The sequence below is a fragment of the Peromyscus maniculatus genome, chromosome 1 (assembly GCF_049852395.1).
Source record: "Peromyscus maniculatus bairdii isolate BWxNUB_F1_BW_parent chromosome 1, HU_Pman_BW_mat_3.1, whole genome shotgun sequence".
Classification (NCBI taxonomy): Eukaryota; Metazoa; Chordata; class Mammalia; order Rodentia; family Cricetidae; genus Peromyscus; species Peromyscus maniculatus.
In genome coordinates this window covers 47,427,286-47,451,901 of record NC_134852.1, presented here as the reverse complement: position 1 = coordinate 47,451,901, position 24,616 = coordinate 47,427,286, and the positions used below count along the sequence as shown (strand labels likewise).

The 24,616-nt window shown below is 43.9% G+C and overlaps 1 protein-coding gene across 6 annotated transcripts in view; it reads right to left on the bottom strand.

Moving 5' to 3' along the window:
* Positions 1-24,616, bottom strand: part of Znf536 (zinc finger protein 536) — a 461,385-nt gene that overhangs the window by 423,776 nt on the left and 12,993 nt on the right. Inside the window, exon 1 of one of the 6 annotated variants that reach the window (XM_042275396.2) lies at positions 7,297-7,432. The exons of the other annotated variants lie outside the window; for them this stretch is intronic. The gene's annotated coding sequence lies outside the window, so the exon portion shown is untranslated. Of the gene's footprint in view, positions 1-7,296; positions 7,433-24,616 lie in introns of those variants that run through there. 6 annotated transcript variants of the gene reach the window in all.

The following is a 24,616-nucleotide window of genomic DNA, read 5'->3' as shown; positions in this document are numbered from 1 at the left end:
GCCAAAGTCCCCCACACTTGGGCCCAGCCCCCATGAAGCTTGTCACTGCAGGAGGGACAAGATTGTGCAGATGTTTCCAAACCAAGGCAGAATGACAGATGCTCCGTAGAGCAGGGAGACAAAAGGAGGAAAAGCCACCTGACCTGCTGGAGGTGGAGCTGTAGAGGCAAGATGGTACCAGGGCTGATCAAGACATCAACAAGCCAAGTTGAAAAGCAGGCAGCAGGGGCTCCTGAGGACCTGGGCATGCTGGGGCTAGACCCAAGGGTGGAACACCTTATGAGGTTAGAGCAGCTATCCCCATGTCTCCAGTGGACATCAGACCTGGGCACAGAAGCCACACTGATGAAGTCACGAATTCATAGCAAAGCTCAAACATTATCACAAGAGGAAACTTTTGTGCTAAGTGGTTCTTTACCACTGAGCTCCAGCCTCAGCCTTGGGTTTTTGAGGTGGTGCCTCACCAAGTAGCCCAGACCAGCCTGGAACTCACTATAAAGGCCTATGAAGCTCATTCCTGTTAACCCAAGTCTCTTGATCCTCCTGCCTCAACCTTCTGAGTGCTGAAATCCCAGGCCCGTGTCACACTGGGCTTCTTCCTCCCTCTTTCTGTTTCTCTGTCTCTTTGTCTTTCTCTGTCACACACACATACACACGAGAGAGAGAGAGAGAGAGAGAGAGAGAGAGAGAGAGAGAGAGAGAGAGAGAGAGAGAGAGAGAGAGAGAGAGAGAGAAACAGAGGACTATTGACAGGGCAGAACTTTCTGCCTAGCCCCGCCCCTCAGTTTATCTTCCTCTGTCCTCACAGTCTGGTGTGGAGCTTGGAGCAGATCCCCCAACTAAGCCTGATTAGAATGAGAACAGTCAAAAGACAAACTTTGCAAAAATCAAGGTTTAAAATAGAAATAGCAACTGACCCTCAGCTGCACTGCTGCCGGCTGGGACAGTGACAATAGCGACTCTTTTGTTAAACTTCCCTGTGAGACGTGCTCAACAGACTGGGGTGGGTGTGGGTGTCTGTCTGTCTCTTATGAGAGAGTGGGAGAAAGGTTTAAAATAGCTGTGGCTTAAGAAAAGAAAAATTAATTGCAAATTATCATTTACCCCTTAGCAGCCAAAATATCTGTTGATTCCTTTAACATACACAAGATCTAAATCAACCCTATAAATATTTCAGAACTTGAAAGCTTCCATTTTGTCCCTGGCCCTGGACAATAGCCTCTCTCTCTCTCTCTCTCTCTCTCTCTCTCTCTCTCTCTCTCTCTCTCTCTCTCTCTCTCTCTCTCTCACACACACACACACACACACACACACACACACACACACCAGTTGAAGAAGGAATGCTAGGGGCTGGGGAGAATGCAAGTCATTGTCTCCTGGCCTCCAGCTCCTCTAGGCTGGAGTCCCCCCTTCCCTCACAGGTCTGCATCCTGACACATTCAATTTCGGGTTATCAGCACATCTGAATTCAGAATACTGATAGGGATAGAGGGCAGGCCTCTCCGGGCTGATTAGCACCGTTTAAGAAAGCTTTCGCCAGCCGGGCTTCATTGGCTGGGAGTGCCACCATGGTGGGTGGCCTTTCTGTATTAGAAGTCAACATAGAGCTGTCGAATTTGAATTAAATATAGACAAAAAGAAAGATCTGATTATGCTTATTCATAGCTAACCTTTCAAGTTCACCAGGCTGCCAAACTTGGAAGAAAAACTGAGAGTTTCTTTCCTGGATGGCTGAGTTGCTGGGTCTTATTTTCTTGTGGAGTTTTTTTGGTCTAGCCTAAAGTGGTGTGTGTGTGTGTGTGTGTGTGTGTGTGTGTGTGTGTGTGTGTGTGTGTGTGTCTGTATGTGTATGTGTATGTCTCTATGTATGTATTTGTGTGTATGTATGTGTCTGTGTCTGTGTGTATATGTGTCTCAGCCTAGGAGTTTCTAGAAAGATGCTTCAGAAGGAAGTCGGGGGCAAGCTTGCTTACTTGGAGGTATACAACAAAGGGAAAGTGAGGTCTAATTGTGATCCATGGACACATGAAAACAATGCACACTTAGACTTGTGACTACAGGCCCTGTCTGCTTTCAAAAAAAAGTAGATGAAAACTTGATGAACACAAGCATATTTTTGATGTGGGGCTGAGTTGGGGAATGGGTCAGAAAAGACCTCACCGTCCAGAAGGGTAGAGACAGGAGGTGGAGAATAGCATCCTCCTTCATGGTCATTGTCACCTTTTATCTTTATATATGGTGGTGAGACTCTGAAAATTTGCCACTAGTAGGTACCAGTGTTAATTCTACAGATGAAGGCACTGAGGATCAGATCACCAGAGACCCCAGGTTCCCAAGCTCCAGGGCAAAACCCCATACATACTTTCTAAGATCACTAGGCTGGTTCTGGTACCCACAAATAGGCCAGGGCTATGATCCCTTTCAGTTAAAGAACTAATATTTACTGAACATTTATTATGTGTCAAACACTGTGTGAAATCTTGGGTCATCTTCTCAGGCCTATCCCTGTTACCTTGGGAAATCCTCCCTTGCAGGGTTCCCTGCCATACAGAAGTCGACTCCAAATGTGCCTGTCCCTGAGCACCCACACCAATTGACTGGCCTCCCAGCATACCTATCTGTCTCTGAGAGGTCATTTCCATGGAGTTGGTGTTATCCCTGCATTTGTGTGGGGGCAGGGGCAGGTTTATGGGAAACTTAAAATCACATCTCAACCTCCTTGGAGTCATCCTTGAAAAGTTCCTGGGATTGAACTAAACAAACCCAGCTAGCCACCGGACAGAGGAGTTGGTTTCGTATGAGCAAGGCAGAGTTAGAACATCCATTCTGCGAGTGAAATCCTCACCACTGTAGGAAAGTGACACTGTTGCTCTGCCATTAGTCACCAACCACACAGGTTTCTCTGAGCAGTCAGCAACCAAAGAGCTTGGAAAGCATTAGGGTGCTTTCACAGGTCCCTGTAAGATGCTTCCAGGCCCTGGCCAAGCTGCTTCCCTGAGCAGAGTGTCACTGCAGACACACAAAGTAGCCGAACTCAGAAGCACAGCCCTCCCAAGCCACAGCCGTGAAACAAGAGAGCCAAGCACAGCCTGCAGCCTGGTACCAGACACAGCCCTCCGGGTGACTGCAAAGGCAGCACAAGCCCTATGCTTTGACTCAATGCCACTTAGTAAAAGGATTTCTATCACGTTGATCCCTCAGGGAAACTCTGTGGACCACTCTATGACAGCCTCTTCCTTGTTTTTAAAAACCTGCATCCCAACAGGAAGTGGACAGGAGAGCAGAGAGCATGCTGAGGTCTGGCCCTCTCACCTTGGCTCTCTTAGTCCAAGGAAGAGAACTGGACTCTGTTCTTAATTGCTCGTGGATTGGTGGTGTTTTTCCTTTATGAAATCCCACCAGCACCATCTAAACCAAACTACATTTCAGAAGAGGGTAAACTAGGTTTTCTTCACTAGCTTTGAACCTGTGGACCTCCCACAGTGCCAGTAATTGCTTTGCCAACAAGATACAGAAGTGCACCCTGAACAGCATGAGGCTCGAAGGGTGGGTGGGACTCCCATCAACAAAGCGCATACCCTAAGGCAGCTTCCCTCTTCTGCCTGGGGCAAGAGCTGCATAGAGGAGGCCTGAGCAGCATTCCCACATCTTTCTCCACCATTGTCTCTAGGCCACCTGAACTTAATACTTCACTATAAATTAATTTTAAATCAAGTCATTTTTTAAAACTTACTCTCACCTTGAGAAATAACAACTGTGAAATCATAGTTAGGATATGTTAGTTATATTTCTCTAATAGAATTTAAGATACCCAACTTTTAAAACTTAAAATCCATGTATCATCTAAAATTGCCTAACAGAGTACAAGCTTCACTGGGAAAGACCTCAGCTGGTACCCCTGAGACATGGCTGGATGAGATAAGCCAGGGACCCTATGGTCAGGACAGAGAGTCTCAGTGTTCCTAGAACAGGACTGAGCCTAGGAGTACTGCAGACATGTCACCAACTGTCTAAGCTGGCTCTTCCTTCTCCGGAGTTGAAGCTATGTGGTCTTACCAGAGTCTCAAATATGGTGGCCACAGCTGATTCTCAAGCCCTAACTCTAGGACTTGTCCCTACTCCTTATCATTTTCCTCTGTACTGGTTTTGTGTGTCAACTTGACACAAGATAGAGTCATCAGAGAGGAAGGAGCCTCAGTTGAGGAAATGCCTCCAGGAGATCCAGCTGTAAGGCATTTTCTCATTTAGTGATCAATGGAGGGCCCAGACCACGGTGGGTGGGGCCATCCCTGGACTGCTGGTCCTGGGTTCTATAAGAAGGTGGACTGAGCAAACAATGGGAAGCAAGCCAGTAAACAGCACCCTCCACAGCCTCTGCATCAGCTCCTGCCTCCAGGATGCTGCCCTATTTGAGTTCCTGTCCTGACTTTCTTCAGTGATGAACAGCAATGCTGAAGTGTAACCCTTTCCTCACCAAACTGCTTTTTGGTCATAGTGTTTTGTCACAGCAATAGAAGCCCTAACTAAGACACTCCCCTTATCATTTCCCAGCCCAGAGAAAGATTCTCAATAGCAACATAGTGAATAGCCAACAAATTTCCTTACCATTCCATCTTAAACTTACCATCAAATGTATCAATCATTGCCAAGGGAGTTCTAGTTGCAAAAAGCATGGGGTTCAGCAGTTAAAAGCTCTGGTTGCTCTTTCAGAGGACCCAGGTTCAACTCCTAGCACCCATATGATGGCTCACAACCATCTATAACTTCGGTTTCCAGGAAATCTGATGCCCTCTTCTGACCTCTGCAGGCATTGCATACATGTGGTGCAGACATACATGCAGGCAAAACAACTATACGCATGAAATTAATAATAATGGTAATAATAATAACTTACAAATAAATAAGCAAATGGCCAAGACATCAAGAGTAGCTAGCCTCCTGTCTCCACCACTAGCCCTTCTTCCCCATGCCTCCTAATCACATAACTCTACCTTCTGTCCAACATGACACAGGCATGAACTCCATCATGATAAGACTCTTCTTTCCCCACTTGCAAGTTTAGACAAGCAACTGTGGGGACTCTGTGAAACATGGGTATTTGCTGCACACCAGAAGCAACAGCCAAGTCCCCCAGTATGGACAGGGAGATGCTTAATATCCACATGAGACAGGATGCAGAAATCACAGATCAGCCGCTCCACAGTTGACCCGTAGCAATACAGAAAGCAGAACTCCCCAGAGTTCATGCATGCATAAGATAAATACATTTAAGACATCAGTCACCTTTACATTTTTCAATATCCTGCTATCAAGTGATGAACGAGAAAAAAAAGCCACCCCCATTTCATATGCCCTGAGGCAGCCAGCTTCACCCTGGAGTGTGCATCAGAAACCTCTGGAGGGCTAGCTCACACACAGGCCAGATCACCAGAGACCCCACCATTCTGACTGCAGGGGCATGAGAATTTGTATTTTTCACCAGTTGCCAGGTGACCTCTGCCATCTCTAAGCAGGTTCACACTTGGAAAATCATTGCTCTGTTCATCTCAGGACCCTGCTGCTGTACGGACAGACCCACATCTCTGCTCCCCACTATATCGCTCTGGTAATGTGAGATTTCTGATCATCTGAGGAGTGCGAGGTCTTTTCTCTTTAAAGTGTAATCACCCATATATGAGAGCATCAGAATATAAATGACGCAGAAAAAGCAAAGACATCGGATGCCAGTTCCCACTCGTGCAAATCACCACCTCCCCTCCCCAGAGCCGCAAATAAAACAAGACAGGAGAAGTTGAATTGTTGCCAGTTTCTCTTAGATTTACCCAACAGCTCCCAGGCCTAGCCCCCATCACACAGCAGCTCTCACCCCTCATCAAAGAACCTTCTTTTTACAGCAGATGGAGACCATTACAGAAATTCACAACTAGTCACAGTGCAAAGAATAGCTGACTGTGGGGTTCCCGTCCTCAGTTGATACATCTACAGCACAGCCCCTACACCTAAGGCTCGAGAAACACCTCAGAAGACAGGGTGAAAAGACTGTAAGAGCCAGAGGACCAGGATATCTACTGTGAGGTAGTATCTTTTGCCTATGACAGGAAAATTGCACCCATGACATCTCAGCAATATGGTCTCCTAAATATGACCAGCACAATGACAATACCAGTTGACATGCCAATGTCAATGAAGTAAGTCTCACAACACCCTACCCTTAGATGAAGGGCTACGGGCAATGAATGGTTCTAAGAGAGGAGACTGCCAGTGTTCTCTAAGGATGAGCCCCCAATAGGTTATCCAATCCCAAATGATCAGCTCTAAACACACATACATAGGAGCAACACTAAATGGATTCAGCAATGCATGCATGCGTGTGCGCACACACATTTACGTAACAATAATAATTAAAGATGAGCTCATGAATTTGAGAGGGAGTTGGGGGACATGGGAGGAGTTGGAGAGGGGCAGGAGAAAGTAGAAATGATGTAAATACTATACTCACATATTGAATTCTCAAAACATTAAAAATTTAAAATAAAGATTTAGCCCAGGAATCTATTATGGCTTTAATGCATGCTACACAAGAACAATCCTGAAAAGAAAATTCAGAATAGAACCTACCTAACAAGCCACTAATATCAGAAAATGGACATTTAGCAACCATTCATGTATCCCATAATGCTGACCTACTAAGAAAACCAGAGCACTCTCTTATTCTAGTCGAGTCTTCCATCCCAAAGGTATTTTCAACTATATATGAACTATGAAACAATCCTACAATATATACTTTATTATTAGATACTTTTTTCCAGAAAGGCCTCTGAGATGCCCCCATCAATTATGTAAATGTTAAGCTCCAGGGCTATATCTGGTATGAGTGTGGTTTCACTCTTTACTCAGTTCATCAGGAAGACAGAGTTAGTTCTGTTTTTTAAAGTCCCTTCTGTTACCAGTTGCTGGTGACACTCCCATAGCCAACTTCCTCCTGACACCAAAGCCTACCTCCTTGTCCTCTGAAGAGAAATTTCACAGCCAAATGATCAACAAGGAGAAGCCCTCCACACAATGAGTAGATCCAAGGGAGGATCAGAAAGGATACAGAAAGGAGTGAAACATCCTGTCCCTCTGTCTCAGTTCTGAGGGCCCAATGAAACTAGTGACAGGATCATCTGCTCGAAGACAGAGTGAGAGAAAAGACACTCACTGACTCCAGATTCAAGCTACTGAGTTTACACAAAGAAACAGGTATCCACCCAGACACTTTGACCAAGCATCCCTCCATTTAGAGATGGGTCTTACCAGCTAGCTGACCAGATCCTGGCCTTGCAGGACTTGCTCTCCCTCCCAAAGAATGGCAGCCTGCCCTGGGAGGCAAGCTGTCTCTACATTCAAGGCGGGTACTCTCCGGCACCATTCTGTTTAGCTCTTCACTGTAAACAGAGTCGACCCCAAGCTGGTCAGCTGCTAGCCACATGGTGGTAATGAGCCCGAGAGCCCGGAGTTCACAATTATTTCAGATTTACTCTCTTCCTGATCTTTCATTTTATCAGCGAAAACATCCTCTTGGCAACGAGGATGGAGCTAAAACTTAAATTTAAAAAAGAAAAGGAAAGCCAAGGGAGAGCCCACGGAAGGCATGGTGCATGGAAGTAGGATATTCAGACCTCAGACTTGGCCTTGGCCTTTCACTGTCTTTTAACATTAAACATTTGCCCCACCTTCGAAAAGATAAATGTGGCTTTTGATGACAGCCAATGTTATCTGAGGATTAAAATAGCCCTCTTGCAGTGCTCAACATTAAAGTCTTCCGCGTTTGCAAAATTGCAAACAGATGCAACTCAAGTACCTGCAAACGATCTGCCAAGTCCAATTTCAAAAGGGAGATTTCAAAATATGTGGAAGTCATTAGGACATGTATTATTTTTGCAATGAATAGGCGCCAGGAGTGTCTCAAGGAGCAGATGGGTGCTACTTTGTTTATAAAAGATCAACAGAATATTCGGCTGTAAATGAAGACATATAAGCTATATGAAACAATTATGGTAAAATGGCGAACATTTCAAAGCTAATTGTAATGGTCTTTTAAGATCTGAATTCCTCATTTCTTACTGCATGCTAAAATATCATTTTAGTTTTGGGTCTTGATTGATATAATTACCAAAATGACAGAAAATTAAAGTAAATGCTGTCAGTTTTACTGTTGTAGATGTTGTCAGTTTATCACTTGTTTACAGTGGCACCAATACTGATAAATGAATATTTTTCAACATGAATAAAAAATGTGACCTCCGTCTCCCGGAAATCTTCAAGAAGGACAGCCCTGAACGCGAAGAACGCAGACAGAGTGAACCTCAAACCGCATTATCACAGACTTACAAATAGCCTCGCTCTTCCTCAAGCCCAGCTTCAAAAAGCTTGTTAATAAAAATCTCCACAATAAGGCAGAGGCAAAACAGAGCTCTCAAATGCTCCGATCGTCCAGGTCCCTGTGTGCCTGTGTCACTGCCCAAGCAGGATGGGGTTAAACCTCTGTTCCATTTGCCTGTTTTATATTGGTAATCATGTGAATTAGATAATTACTCATGGAAAATGTGATTAAACATACGTCGCTATTGCCAATACCGAATCACGAAGACAGGGCATTGCCGCGAATTGCTTTTAACATAAATAGCAAACTGGGCTCGTAAAAAATGTCCAGTTAGGCCAATATCTGATGATATATGGGCTGATCCTATGACTTGCAAAGAAGAAAATCCCATATAGGCAAAATGAGGAGTCACATGACACACCCTGGGTCCACATTTCCACACAAAAGACTTCTTTGCTCGGGATGCATTTAAAATGTCAGCAAGTCCTGCAAAGTTGAGCCTATGTCCTACAATTAAGTTTCCTTGGGAACTGACATTATGTGGACTGCAGGAATACTCTACTCACATCTGTAAGTTGAAGGGATATTATAACAGGGCTGGGCGGGAGAATTAAGCTTAGAGGAAGCAAAGAAGAAATTGCCCAAAAGGAAGAAGAACAGAGGCAGCCACCAGCTGCCCCCGGCTGGCAGGCAGGCTCTGAGCCTCCCAGGTCCAGTTCCCTTAGTCACCCCGAGTAAGGAGCCATGGCAAGGGAGGCTGTGGGCTTCAGCATTTCCTACCTTCTCCAGCCTCTCCAGAAAAGCTTTCTGTAAATCTTTCAACCACGCACACATATTCTCCCATGACAGGGTCCTTGCAGACGGAGATCTGCACCCTACAATCACTGATGAAATTTGTATTGACTCCAAAATCAAAAGTAATGAGAAGAAAATTGGTTCACAGCCTGACCCGACAGTTCCAGACTGCTGTATTGAAGTTACAAAAAGACATTTTTTTATTGTCTCCAGATTTCAATTAACGACATCGAGCCACCCCATCCTCCCATTATTAGTTTGAACAGAAGATCAGATTTTAGAAGTTTCACTAAATTAATTACTGTAATAGTATCTTGCCTTTCTGGAAACCCTCTGTGGTTGGTAAAGGGAAGACATTCTTTTTCTAAATTGTGGGGTGCACAGAGTCCACCTGCCCCCATAGAATGCCTCCGTCCAAACACATGTTTCTTTAGGGTCACATATATATGTGTGTGCTATGAAATGTCATGTGCATCCAGGCTGCATCACCAATGGGCAGAGTTATGAAGTCACAGCTTGCCTCAACTGCAACTATATCCCTGCAAATGGCTCTTGTTGGGTTTCAGTGCCCAAGCCACAAAGTCTTATTTTCACTACCCCCAAGATTTTATGCCATCTGCTCCCCACAAATTATTAACAGTTAGCCCTTACAAACCCTGAAAGCCACCAATGTGCGCTGGCCTCTTCACATAGAAGAGAGAAAAGGAACATATCCATTGCCCCTATCTTGAGTAAAAATGCAAATTATGCCACACAGTGCTAAATTATTCTGGGATATTTCATAATGTGAATTAATACCCACTAGAGGCTAAGCCGAGATCATCAAACTCATTTCACATAAGACAACGAATTTAACCACCCGTGACTCAATGAGTGAGAAGTCCCCAGATCTTAGCAACACCAGCCACTCCAAGGTGGATCGTCCCTAAATACAACTGCCCATTTTAAAGACTCTTCTGTCCCTGTTAACTTTCTCCACTCTCAGCAGATAGCAGAACACTTAATAGCTGCTCAGGATGTCCGTTCACAGAATGATAAAATCCATCCCGTGATCCCGTGATGCTCAGGCTGTATCTAGTTGCTGTAATGAACCCAAGTTTTTTGGTTTTTTTTTTTTTTTTTTTTAAATCCAATTTCATCAAAGTGAAAACAAAAGCATTGCCGACTTCCCAAGCTCAGCGCAGTTGGGCTACCAGCTTCTTGTTAGCAAAAACAAATGCCATCTTTTCAATCTGCGTTTGAGGGTCCACATTCCAGTGGAGGGTTAAATGATCCTTTTTTTTTTTTTTTTTTTTTTTCAAATTTGAACAATCAAATGTAAGACAACTCTCTCAAACAGGAGGGGGAAGAAAAAAAAAATCAAAGGCTCTGTCGTCCAATACCAAATGTATCTGTAATGAACTTGAACAATAAGACGGGCTGTCCCTGCCCTGGAATAACACTGCCCGTATGAATCCCAGGAATTTAGTGTATCTGACAGTCTCTCTCAACCACCCATAACATTCTTGCCTGTCTCACTGGAGCTGGCAAAGGAGAATTCTGTAATTGAGTGGTACAGAACATGTGCCCTCCTCGCTAGAAGATGACAGATGGATTATAAAAACTTCAAAGCCGAGCGTTTGGAGCACCAGGGGAGAGATAGTGGGTATTTGAACTCTCTGTCTTTACCCAGGAGACAATGAGGCTGTGACATGGAGCATATATCAAGGAATGGTGTAACTAGATAGACGTAATCTCTCTTTTCACTGAGTCTTTAACATTCTGTTAGGAACAAGTTTCAGGCCAGCTAAAGTGCAGTCGTCTTCATGCTAATCGTCACAGGGCCGTGGTGACATGCCCCCCCCCCCTTTTCAATTGTGGTTCAATCAGTCTTCTCTGCAAACTGATTTTTTTTTTTCTTAAGCAAAAAGAGCTTCTGCTTTAGGAAGGAGGTGGTTTAAAAAAAAAAAAAAGTCAAGATGAAGCATTGGTTTGGAATTATCGTCTCTTCTCTCACTAATCTGTTGAAGCCTTGTTCCCTTCCGTAGGACTAAGGAAGGGCTTTCACACAGGGCTTGTCAACCATATGCCACCAGTCACCCATCTGGAAGCTCCTCCATGGCTCACCTGAGCCCAGCAAAAGCTGTTGGTGTTGCCCCACCGGTTCCCAGTGACCCAGCCTCTCCAACTCCTCCCTTCCCTTAGCCAGCCAGGGCATGCTAGCACCACCAGTGGGTGGGGACATAGTCCCAGCCTCCTAAGACAGACATAGTCACCTCTTGTTTGGTCACTTAGCCCCAACATTTCTGCAGGTAAGAGCAAGCCAAAACAAAGCAGAAGCAATCCACGAGCAGGTCTTAAAACCCAGGCTGGGGCTTGTTTGGCAGCTCCAGGGAAACTGTCAACACAGCCCTATAAAAGAGTGAATCCCTGGTCATACACAGAATCTGCTGCAGGACCACTCACATTGATTTGATGAATTGTCAGCCCAGACCAAAAGGAAAAAAAAAAACTTAAATTTTCTATGTCTCTTAAAATTTTGATAGAGGCATAAAATGGCTTATAGAATTCTAATTATAGCAATGGACTTCAAAAAATGTCTCAATGTCAGAGATTAGTGAATCAAAGGCACATTTTTTAAATCGATTCTTCCTTCTGAATATTAACAGTATTTATCATTCACACTGCCCTCTAGAAACACCAGCTAGAATCCTCCTCCACTCCACCAGGAGGGTCTCCCTATACCAATTAGGCCATCAAAAAACCAATACACTCAGAGTGATAGGGGGATTGCTTGAAGGGTGAGAGCCCTACTGGGGCAGGACCACGATTCTACATCTTTTTGCTTTCTGTAGCTCGACACCATCACTATCACCATCATCATTTTCCAATGACTTTCCATTCTCTTCAAAGTACAATGGACTGAATGGAGTTAAAATGGAATTTTTTTTATGAGATTCACAACAAATTTCTAAAATAACTAGACATTTCCTCAACACTGTCATCACTGGGAATCTCACTCTTCTTGTATCCCAACACTGAATCATAAATGTTATAAAAAGGTGTGATGAACAGGGATCAATCAACCTGTCTGTACCTCCATCCATCGCAACTCATTTGCTGTTGTTGGATGACCTAGTCCCATTCCTACCCAGCCCCTTTTATGCTCCATTATTGATGGTTCTACCATAGACACCACAGACCTCTCAGGTTGGTTATGAGTATGTCTGTTTGCTCAGAGGTAAGGGAGATGTGTGCCCCATATCATTCCACACAGGTGGGGAAGGAAACAGAAAAGGCCTGGGGTTGATTTTAATGAGCCTCAATGATGCTGTTTTGAAAGAGATAGAGGGGATAAGGTCTGATATTCCACCCCATGGTACTTACTACTGCCCCTCCATACTCTAAAATCTGTCTCCATTATTCCCCAGAGGAACCCAAAGACCCGGGGGGAACTGGAGCATAGTGCAGTACTAGAGCCAGCCAGGGCCAACAGAACTTCTAGGGTGCATTCCCCAGAAATGGAATGTATTTTTAAAGTGAAATAATTTAGTATTTTATGTTTTAGTTTTAAGACTAAACCGAGCCTTCAATAGTGAGCAGAATGTTAAGGAAGCAGTGCAGAAATGGCCCCAAAGGTCCACATGGCCCTGGTCTCCATTTCTGAATGTATTACAGAAAAGGTGAATGTGCAGCCCAAGGCCAAGACTGGACCTATTCGGGACCTGGGGAACATTTCTGTGACCCTGTGTTCCAAAACCATACACGTTAATGAGAGGGAGGAAACTTCACGAGTGACATAAACAGCATCCAAAATGGCTTCTGGGTAGCTTTTCCACAATGCAAAGGGCCTCACACAGAATGATGCCTATCTGGGTTCCTGATGCCCAAACTCATCCAGAGAAGGCTCTGTGATGAGTTAGCCCATACTCTCCAATGGCAAGGGAGAACCTGAAATGCACAAAGCACTGCTCACATTGAGAATAGACGGTACCTGGGCAGGCCCTGTATCCATCAAAAGCTAGGTCAGAGGTCTCAAGTTCAGAGAGAATCTTTAAATCTACCCCCTGGGTGTCAGAAGGGCAAGTGTATTATGAGGACTCCCCCCAAATTCAGACAGCAATAGTAACAGCAAAAGTAAGGACACTATTTTCCTAAGTTTTTGATCCTTCATCTTTGCCCCTCCCTCCCTTTAAGAAAAGGCATGAAAACAATCATATTGGAAAAGATCTGATTTAACTTGGTCCTTACATTAACTGTGCATTTTAGTGCCTTTTGAGGTGATACAGAGGAAGAGAAAACAGAGTCATCTGGGAAGTTAGTGAACCAAGAACTATCATGTGACCACATGGTACTCCGCTCTCAGGCTCTAAACTCAATGACTTTCCATATCAGGATCGCTTCTCCTCAGCACCCATCATTGCAAAGTTCACTGGCCATGTCAGTCCTTTCCCAGGATTATTCCAGAAAGGGATGAAATCACTCCCTAACCACGCTTGTGCAGGATCTTTCCAGAAAGGGATGAATTGCTCCTGAACTATACCTGTGAAAACCATTCGGCAGACGGAAGTCCCACCCACATGTGCTCCATGCAGCTCCGTGCCCCAAGAGCTCATACTCAGCATGCCAACAACAGCATAACAAACCTTCAAGCTGCACGCTAATGCGTGTGTTCCTGGAGATGAAGCCCAGACTTGAGCATTGACAAGAGGGGAGAGGACTGGGGTCTTTGAAGGAGGCCCGTGCATGGAAAGCCCTTTTTAGAAGTGCATTTTCATCTTTTTCTTTCACAGTGATCTTCTGCCATGGTGGAATGTAAACACCACAGGAAGAGACAGAATCGTGAATTAAGGATTTGGAAGCCTCGCTTTAGAAGTAATCTTCAAAGAATGCATACCCCAAACATCAGAATCACACAACAAGGCTCCAAGCTGCTTGTGTCTGCCTGCACAACAGCACAGGTCACACCTATGATTATCAGTTGAGTCCTGCATTGCCTTTAAAAATCAATAGAAAGCATGTCCCTACATCTCATCAACTTGGCAGGAGGGCAGATTCAGACAAGAAAGGATTGAAAAGATGTACCCCCAATATGTCACCAAGAAAGAGTGGGGAGGTTACAATTTGGGTGTGAGATATGTGTTTAAACATTGGGCTCCCCGATGGTGGCATATCTGGAGAAAGCAGGTCACCAGAAGTGGGCCTAAGGCTATGACCCAGCCTTGCTTCTTCCCTCAAATCTCTGCTCCCTGACCTATGGAAATATGAGGAGTCCCAGAACATACTCCTGCAGCCACGAAATCCCCTATATTTTCTTGACTATACCTCTCAAACTGAACCAAACTAAATCATTCCTCCCTTAAGCTGCTTTGATCAGGTATTCTGTGATTAACATAGGCAGGGACTCGCTTTGCAGCTATGGCTCAGCTGGGTGACTTAAAAAGGAGAGGCACTACAGCTCAGAAACTTTGTGTCCTGTCCCTCAAGACTTCTGTCTCCATCCTCAGAAAGGCAAACTATGCAGGCCCATCCCTATGACCAAATCTTATAGCCATAGCCATGACATATACAGTACGGCAGGATGATCCATGGAGTCCAAGATATAGGTTGCACCTGGCTTGGCCACCTGCTATGGGTGTCGTGTTGATAAGTCCTTGTCTGTCAAATCAGACCTGTGACTCTGCCTCTCAGAACTGCTGAAGTTTTGGTGAGAAAATACAAGGAAAGTGACCTCTGAGATACATCCTAGTTTGTGGCACAGCAGCCTCCAATGCCATCACCCTCATTTCTAGCATTCGTATCAGCAAATGCATTTTCACAGCCTGCTGCTAGCCATTTCCTTGCTAGGCACCGAGTGAAGGCTTATGGAATGACAGGAAAAAGGGTGCTTTCTCCACACATGTCCCCCTTAGGAAAAATAAGACAGTGGCATCCATCCAACCAAAGACAAAGTCCACGACATAAGTTGAACATAGTTTTGTGAACATAGAACACACAGCATACATTAAGGTGAAATTTGTATGGAAAGTACCAAAGTCAAATACTGAATGATACATTAATTATGCACAGCCCAAGATCTGGGAGAGGTTAAACCCCCGTTCGGCGGCAAATTGAGTTCTTTTATTTGATACGAAATCTGTACACGGTGATGATTTGTCCTCAGTGCTTAATGTCACCAAACTTCAGGGGGAGGGGTGTTGAAAAGACAAAAGGAATGGCTAGACATGGATTTACTCAAGGGTACTCCTTGTTAAAAGATGAAATCTAATAGGCATCAGAAATAATGGCTCCTCAGTACCCCTGCCGGCTGAGGTCAAAAGCCAAATGCACCTGCCGCGGTATTAATAACATCTTGTCCCACTTGCTCCATTAGGGAGTTATGAAGAGTATTTCTAACTCGTGTGGAATGGGCAGTTTATAAGAAGAAAGGTTTGAAGTCTCTTTCCAGTTGTATGTGAGCAGGGCAGTGAGGCCTTTCAAACACCTCCCTGTCTTCACATGGAAATCTAAAGACCTGTGAGCCATCCAGACAGGGTATATTCAGTTGTTGATGCAATAGAGTCCTTCAATTTACATGGGAGGCTATGCATAATTCATTAAGAGTCTCTTGTCATCGCAAACTATTTTCTCTTTGGTTTGAACTAAACATGAAGATTTGGCCACAGTACAACAGGTGGCCCTCTTGCACAGTCAATAGCCAGGTAAGTTCTGCTTCTGCCCAGCTCTGACATGTGGAACTCCAAGCTGGGGGGGGGGGACACGGGGGGACGGACGGACTTATTAGGGAGTTTAAATGAAAGAGAGAATTCATGGGAGACTTCCTAATACTGTCACCACTCTGCAAAGTGACAAGTTTTGGGGTGATACATATCTGGAATTGTCTATGTGACTGCGGCCTGAAAAATACTCTAATTTTGCAAAATGTTACCAGAGTAGGACAACCTGGAGAAAAACCAAGTAGGCAGTAGGTAAGGTTTGATGGTGTTTAACCACATCTCTCATCTCCAAGTTCATTGCATGAACTTGAAAGGGCCATGGAGAGTAGCACTTTCTATACAAATAGACTCTCCAGGTAAGACTTAGGGATTGAGATATTTAACAAGCATCCCAAATTATTCTATTACCTTACTCCTTTTCCAAGGGGAGTAACTGAGCCCCAGGTGGAGTAGTAAACTGCCCAAGCAGATAACCAATCAAAGCTTATCTATCTTTGCTGTTGTTGCCTCAGTCTTAGATTGTGAATTATATACTGTTCTTCAATGGAAGCCCTAGAATGTGTTTCCTTTCATTCATTAGGTTAAATAACTAAACACAGCAGGGGAACAGGAACCTAGAGCCTCCAAGACTCTGTAGAAGAGAGGCTGGGAGGCAGACAGAATCCCAGTGGTCAATTAGAAGAACCAAGTGCCACCTAGCCTTCTGGCAATAAGTGGGTGGTAATCAGAAGTGAATGACCAAGGGTACAATATCCTTCGACTCTGTCTAAGGACCCCATTTGTTACAAGAGTTTTATTCTTCCACAGTTCTTGCTTTGTCTCACAGTGGATTCTGCTCTCCCTGGAAGAGTGTTAAGGTCTTTGTTTTAAGATATAATGATGTTTGGGAGTGGGGGTGGGAGAGAACTCACTTTTCTTCAAGGGGCTGGCCACCAGGAGTTTGGCCATGCTCCAGTGACTATATGAACAACAAAAATTAGACTTATTTGTCTTTTGTTTGTTTTTTTTTAATCCTTTATGTGGGAGCACAAGGGTTGGGGGTGAACCTGGGAGGATGGGGTGCATTATGTGAAATTCCCAAATAATCAATATATATATATATATATATATATATATATATATATATAATGACTTAGGGCTGTAGCTCAGTGTCAAAGTTCTTGCCCCACATAGACCAGGCTCCAGTTCTGAAGCCCAGCACTTCAAAAATATTACTAATATTTAGTAGAATTTAAGCCCATTGACTGAAGAAAAAAACAGTTATCAGTAATAAGCAACTAAATAACAATCTTCTTTTCTTTTTTAGCCTAACAGGCCTGTGCATAAGATGATGAGCAGTTTAGTGGGACTTGGTTCTAATTCTTTCCAGTTCTCTTGGTTGAAGACCCTCACTCTTGGTTGTCTTAATTTGTTTACTGGGGTTGTATTACTTTCATCTCTTGTCCTAATGCTTAGTTATACATTGTTAAGCCTCAGGGAACTTGCAATTTAGTTGAAAGGAGGCTATATTGATAGATGCAGATATAGATACACCTACATGTATGTATACACACACACACACACACACACACACACACACACACACACACACTTATGAAAAAGATATTCATGTTTTAGTTTAGTTTTCTACTAAACAAATAACCTGGGTAAAAAAGAGAAACTTTACAGCATTCTGTGGAACAAACAGGTGAAAATGGAGACTCTGTAGGCTTCTCGTTCCTCAATTCAAACCCTTGCTGTATGTTTCTCTAGGAGTTCTGGCTTGTTGTCAAATCATGGGGAGGAGGGAGGTGAGAGTTTTGAAGGCTTTCAGAAAATAGGTTCTTCAAGTTGCGGGAGCTCCACCATAAAGTTCCCCAAGATGGGAGTCACTCGGGGAACAGGATGTGACATAGGTCGAAAGTCTTCTCTCCCAGTCTGCAATCACGCTCAGTGATTCGAGTGTCTCATTGAAGCCAGTGGGGTTACTCCACCTCACTCATCAGTCAGATGAGCTGCTCACCAATCAGGGCACCAAGCTGGCATCGTCTTCGGTCCCCACGACGCCTCTGCCCAGGGACCCCCATCAAGAGCTGCCAAAGATGAGAACGCAGAGCGACTAACAAAGCTGTCTGTTAATCAGGGCCCCACACAGCTGGCTCTCAGCAGTAACAAAGAACCCAGCAAGAGCTCTCTGTGCCCACTGTACCACTGCCAGGGGTGGGGACCCCATGGCCCACCTTGGACATCATGGCACAGGTGAGGAAATGGCCTCAAAGAGAAGGCCTCTATGGTCAAACCCCAAACAGGAAAGAATGTTCTCTGCTGGACCAGTGTCCCTGGGAGGGGAGGAAAACATTGTACTGACACTAACGTACTTTTGATACAGAGGCAACTATTCTGAACTTCTAGCATTTGTGGTGACCTCTTTATGAGTTAAGAGTCAGCCACAGCTGCAGCTTTGTCCCCAACAATGGAACAAAGGATGTGTCATAGGACTGTCAGTCCATGCTTCATGACACAGCATTGTTCCCAAAGGGTCAAGGACAAACTCCCAAATCCGTGTGTGTGTGTGCGTGTGCATGTGCGTGTGCGTGTGCGTGTGTGTGTGTGTGTCACTATGGAGCCCTGTCTGGCCTTTACCCACAATCTTCCTACCCCAGCCTCCCAAATGCTGGGGTTACAGGCATGCACCACCTTGCTGGCTCTAATTCTTTTCTGCTGCCACTCTAGTATGCGTATCTACTGAAATGAAGCATAGTACATGATTCATCCTTTAAAAAAATTAATGTAACTGTAAGAATCAGGAAACAAAAACATTTCAACAAAATTTGATGGATCATGAAAGAAAGAAATAAAGCCAGCCATGCTTTGTGTAGCAGGCCTGTAATCCTAGCTATGTGGGAGGCAGATGAAAAAGAATTTTAAGTTCAAGACCTGCCTGGTCTACAGAGAAAGTTCAAGGCCATTCTGAGCAACCTGTCTCAAAACAAAATTTAGAAAAAGAAAGAGAGAAGAAAGAAAACTTTTATATTGACCAAAATGTTCTTTCCAGAGAAATAGCAAAAACTAAAATTTAAAAAAAAACTATTTATGTAGATGAAAACTTTGGAATAAAAATAATCCTGCCTTCTAATGTTTTAAAAGTTTACTAAATGTTAAATAATAACTTGAAATATTATCTAGAAGTAAATGGACAGAAAGATAATTTTCTTTGATTTCAACATCTTGTTTGCTTTGTTTTTAGATAGAGACTCATGGTGTAGCCCAGGCTGGCCTCAAATTTTCCACCCTCTTACCTCAACCTCCTGAGTTCTATGATTACAGGAATGTGCTACAATACTTCTTGCTGCTCACACTTTTATGAAGAGTATGTATCTGAGATTAGGAAGATGGTGTCTTGTCAAAGTATTTATTAAATGGCTGCCATTTGCAAGTTTCTGTTTTAAAGCTGAAGTGGAGCTATCAAAGAGATGGCTGAAGGCCCTGCACTGGGAAATACAGTCCTGGGACAAGAGAGGGGGCAAAGATCATGTAAGCAATCTACCCAACTAATAAAGACAAGTCCTGGGGAAAAGATGGACAGGAATACGAGAGAAAAGTATGAGAAGAGGGAGATACTGAGATAGACCTGTAGGACACAGAGTGACCAGTCAAGGGTAAGGACCCCAGAGTAAAAGGAAAGGGCCAAGGAGCTTTAAAAAAGGTCTGGGGAGCTGGAGCACTTGGGATGTGGGAACAGGGTGGGAGAGGGGGAGATGTAGACACACATCATTTGGACCAGGACTCCATCTCTCAGCCTACCAGCGCCCTTATCCAACCCCCACCCCTCAGATGGAGTTCTGCATCCTAGCCAGTACAGGCGCCTGCCTCTACAGTGGCTAGTTTCCACCTAGTCTGAATCTTTTTAAAGCTATCCACTGGCACTTCCCAGGAGAGACACAGCTGCCCAGCATTGACTTTTTTGTAACTGCCCATGTGGGTCATGGTACTACTTCCCTTCCCAGCCAGGTGCTGGCTAGGGTGTTAGTTAATCAGGTTGTCCTTAGAGGGACGGCATGTATAGGGGTGTCACCCTTAGAAGCAGAGCTCCTGTGAGCTCTCCCTTGAACAGCAGTCAGTAAGCTTTTGTCCATACCACCGCAAGGTGAGGCAGAGTTGGGTGAGGGGAAGAGCTGAGCTTAGAATTCTTCTGTAATTATGGCTCGAATCAGAAAAATGCACATGAGTTCACAGGATGATAAATATTAGCATGCTTCTCCAAGTTCAAGTGCGTTGTCAATAAGACAATTAAAGCAGTATCAATAGTATGCACTGTATGTTATTGGCTGCCATCCTATAGCCCAGGCTTTTGTGATCTTTAGAAAACAAAGGAGAGAAGGTCACAGTGATACAAATTCTTTTTGTTCAAGTAGAAGGTGTGATTTCATGTTAATGCAACAGCTGGGAACCTGGGGATAAAGGTGTCAGGGTCCTTCTGAAATACCACTTGAGAAACCTAGGGTGATGCAGAATGACTATATGGGAAGGATGAGCACAATGGGAAATTAGCAATCCTGTGTCCAAGATGAATCAATCACTTCTGTCACGTGGCCCCAGTCAATAAGAGCCTGAATAAGTAACAGCATCAGCCTTAACTGACTATCATTGGCCCTTGGAAATTAGAAACTCCAGAGCTTTTGCAAGCAAGTGAAAAGTAAGAGAAAATTTGGGTAAATTAATGAATGTGAATGAATACAGCCTTTAACAGTGTGTGTGTGTGTGTGTGTGTGTGTGTGTGTGTGTGTGTGTGTGTGTACAAGCACATGTATACTAATACATATGTACACATATAGCCATAGATATTCATATGTGCAAATACATAAATGAAAAACCACATAGTGTGCTGGACTGGAATTTAGAATGAATAATCACTTGAATACAAATTGCAACGGCAAAAGTTTTATTGTTCCACAAGACAAAAACCTACACAATGCCTCTTCTATACATCTGTAGAATCAAAAATCATTTTCCTCCTAAAATAACTCGTAAGGAAGGCATTAAATGCTCCGGAATGAGGGTAGACGCTGAAACTATTTGTTGACATTCGGCGATTTCAGATGGAACAGAGAAGTTGTCTCCAAATTAATGAGCCAGACATAATAGAACCCTGTCAAAATATTGATTTTATTTTATCCTACCTATTGTTGGTACTCTCCTCTAAGTTGGAGAAAAATATAATTTCTTCATTAGCACTATTGTTTGTTATTATTACATTAGTCCCTGTTTGTTATAGGAGAGGAACTTGGTGTCATTCTCCAATATGATAGAGCAATCACGTGGAAATGTGCAACAGAGGGCTGAAACAAAGTGCCAAACACTCTCCAAACCACTTCTATTGTAAGCCAAAATACTTCCAAAAGGACAAAGAACTAATGGTTGGTTATAATTTCATAATATATGATACATAAATTTAGATCTATATTATATATTTGAGTGAAATTACTATCCCAACTAATGTCTCAAAGTAAAGCAATTATAACTTGTTAATACAGCTTACTTTATGATAATCAGATGAATAAGTGGACAATAACCAATATATATTCACAGAGTTAAACAGTTAAATTAGGGAAAAACTGTTTACTAAGATCTGTTCCTTTACTCTTCTATTTATTGTTTAGATTGATTTTCTATTTTATGTGCGTGAGTGTATGTATGTGCACTATGTGCATACAGTGCCCAAGGAAGCCAGAAGAGGGCTTCAGATCCCCTAGGACTGGAGTTACAGGTAGTTGTGAGCTGCCACATGGGTGCTGGGAATCAAACCCCAGTCCTCTGTAAGAGCAGCCAGTGCTCTTAACTGCTGAGACATCTCTCCATCCCCTGTTCCTTCTTTCTTGAGGATTGTTTTTACAGTGCTCTTAAACTCTTTTTTCAGTTAATTCATCATAGAATTTGCTAAGGAAGGGGAAACGATTAAGCAAAGTTTCCAAAAGTGTAATAGATGTCATGGGTTTATTTCTGTGATTTTTCTATTGAGTCTTTACTTTTTAATTTTAATATTTTGTATCTACATTACAGAGTATGAAATGTGGTGTATATAAAGGGCAATTTGGAATGTTTACACTTACTTTATGAATCATTTAACCACTTAAAACCCAATGATGAGAAAAAGTTAAGTTTCCAAAGAGCCAAAATGCAATTCATCTCTAATAAAAATGAAATTAAATTAAACATTGCCAGTGCAATGATGTAAGTAATAAATCTGAAGGGCCAGGAATGAGAGGCACTCACAATGTCTACATATATATACTGGACCTACAGGTGTCATAAGCAAGCATCTAGCTTTCCTGCCACTTTGTTCTTTTCCTTTAAAGGAGCAGATGTCCCTTGACTCCTGGACAGACTATGAGAAGATTGTGATCTCTTCAAAAGTCCAGGATGCTAGGGAAAAAAAAAAAAAAAAAAAAAAAAACTTCCAGGAATCCCCCTGGGAGAGGGGACCTACTCACTTCTGTAGCTGTCACTCAGCACCCTTGGAGTTCAACACACTGCCTGACAGAGAGGATGGGATGGAGAAAGATGAAACCTGGAGAACATAAGAACGATCTGCAGTCAAGCAGAGCCAAGAAATGGGACTCCTGGGGTGCTGCTGCGAAATCCAGGTTCACTCTCTCACCTCCAGACTTTGCAGAGCAAAAGGAGCCATTGCCACACACCACTCAACATGGTGATGCATCTGAGAATTTCACCGTTAGGCGATTTCACTTCACAAACATCAGACAGTGCACTCAACATGAAAGAACTCGGTCCAGGCCACCTGATGTGATCTAGACTGCACAAACACCAGACGTGTATTTCTGCTGCCAGCACAGGGCAAACCATTCACGGTTAATCTCTCTCTCTCTCTCTCTCTCTCTCTCTCTCTCTCTCTCTCTCTCTCTCTCTCTCTCCTCCTGAAGTACTCCCTAAAATAATGACAAAAAACATAAACTATCGTCTACCTAAAAGTCAGGAACAGCCATTGTTATCAGTATAGAGAATGTGACACACGTAATTGTAGATGCCAGTCTTCCATTCAACTGGTGGAGTATAGGTGTGTTGATGCCAGTATCCCACAGATATGTGAGAGATGTACCCTGCTGCAAGTTTGAGATGGCTCCAGTCTCATGAGGGGATAAAACTCTCTCACACCTGTCATAATGCCAAGGGATTATATCATCATATATAATCTGTCTTACCTAAAACATTGCTATGTGGTTAATAATTGTACAGCCAAAGTAGAAAGGAGCCATGCAGCCCGGGACACACCCACAGCTGGGAGTGGGAGCATGGGGGCAGAGAAAGTCAGGTATCACAGAACTGTCTGTGAACCTCAGCACAACTTACTATGTAAGAGAATTTTTGCCTTGTGTCTAACTTTGTTTTCAAACTCTACAGCATACTGAACTCAGAGTAAATCCCCAGTGGGTATCTATTGTCTGGAGGAAGCTAAGAAGGAAAGACCTGCCTTGGATGGCAGGAGGGGACACAAAGCAATGAAGACCACAGAGGACAAGAGGCACTCAACAGGTGTGCCCTCAACAGGTTGTGCTCACATGCACAGTATAGTCCTCTGAAGTGCTTCAGATGCCTTGGCCTTTCTTCAAACCACCAAACTATCTCTGCCTCTGATCTCTTGTACATGTCTTCTCCTCTGTCTGGAGCTTTCTCTGATCATTGTTTTGCTAGCTCCTTCTGACTTTTCATTGTCCTCTAAGAAGGTGCCACTGACCACCTTGCTGAGGACTTTTCCTCCAAGGGACCTCTGCTCTGGTCCTTCTTGGCATTTAGGATTGGAATGATAAATAAATTGAGACTCTCTTTCTAGAGTGGTAGAAACCATGAATGCCAGCTCCACTTCTGGGTGCCCAGAATGCCCAACATACAACAGAAGCTTGGTGAATGCCCGAGAAACAACACAGTCCAGAGTGATGTGGAGAGGCCAGTGTGGGTGATACAAGGTTCCCCCTAGACCTCCTCTCAGCAGTGCTTAGCCTGGGGCTGCCATCGGGAGTTAGCATGGAGTTCCTCAAGAGGGCTTAGAGGGCCTGGTTCACTTATGACTCATCTGCCTAAAGAGATGTGTCCCTTTGAAGCTCTGCAGACAGGACATCAGCCAGGTACAGCCAGTCTCAAGATTTCCTTGCCACATGACCAATGTCAGCTCTTTGTCTCAGGCACAGACTAAAGACATAGGAAGAGGCAAGGCTGGCTAACCAGGTCTTGGTGTCTCCTGATAAAGCTACATGAAGTCTTTGGCTTCATGAACCCTTGAGAGTGGGAGCAGAGGTAAGAGGCCTCTGCAGGCCTTGCTCAGGCTTGGTGCTCCCTTTGGTGTGGTAATGTGCCCATGTATTGCTCCAGGGGACAACTTAAGAAAAGTGTGAGGTGCCTGCGAACAGCAGGAAGGTGAGGACATCTGGGGATTGGTAGCCCCCATTCAGGGACAGAGGATAAGAATCAGACTTCACTGTCATTCCCAGACCTTGTACTTAAGGTGTGCTAGGAACAGACATAAACAATGATAAGTCATTATAACATGCCTCCCCCTTTAGAGTCCAAGGAGTGAGTATGGGGGACCATCACCTTCTGAGCCTGAGCCTCGAGCATGTTAGGAAAGTGAAGACGGAGCATCATCCCTGCTCCTTTTTACTTTTTAAGAACCTAGTTAAGTAGCTGACCTTGAATTTGCAATCCTCCTGCCTCAGCTTCCCCAGGAGCTAGACTGACAGACCCTGCACCTCCCATCCTGGCTGAGTGC